This window comes from Odontomachus brunneus, unplaced genomic scaffold (assembly GCF_010583005.1).
Source record: "Odontomachus brunneus isolate Ranch 3 - 2012 unplaced genomic scaffold, Obru_v1 Obru_scaffold_206, whole genome shotgun sequence".
NCBI lineage: Eukaryota > Metazoa > Arthropoda > Insecta > Hymenoptera > Formicidae > Odontomachus > Odontomachus brunneus.
The window spans coordinates 364,716-365,097 of NW_022639656.1; positions in this window are offsets into that span (position 1 = coordinate 364,716).

The following is a 382-nucleotide window of genomic DNA, read 5'->3' on the forward strand; positions in this document are numbered from 1 at the left end:
CACGTTTTGCTTACAATTATGACAACATAACATATCAGATAGAGCATTAAACACAGTGAAAAATTCAATAATGCGGTGTGCAAGTAAAAGACTGCTCGACACTTCATCACTGTCAGCAGTAGCAAGTTTCCTAGCACTAGCACTCGAACTTGAAGAGTCTAAATCGGAGCTACTCTCTCTTGCCAGTATGTTGATTCTCTTGAAATTTTCTTTTTTTCGAACGACATGCACGAGACATATTACTTTTATCACCTTTCGGATACGACATCTTTTTCACCGTAAATACACGTGATTCTGTCGAGCAAAAGAGCCACACTGGCCGTTACACATCAATTTCGGCGTCGTAGCGCACGCTTCCTCTGTAGGCAAGTGATGTCACCAA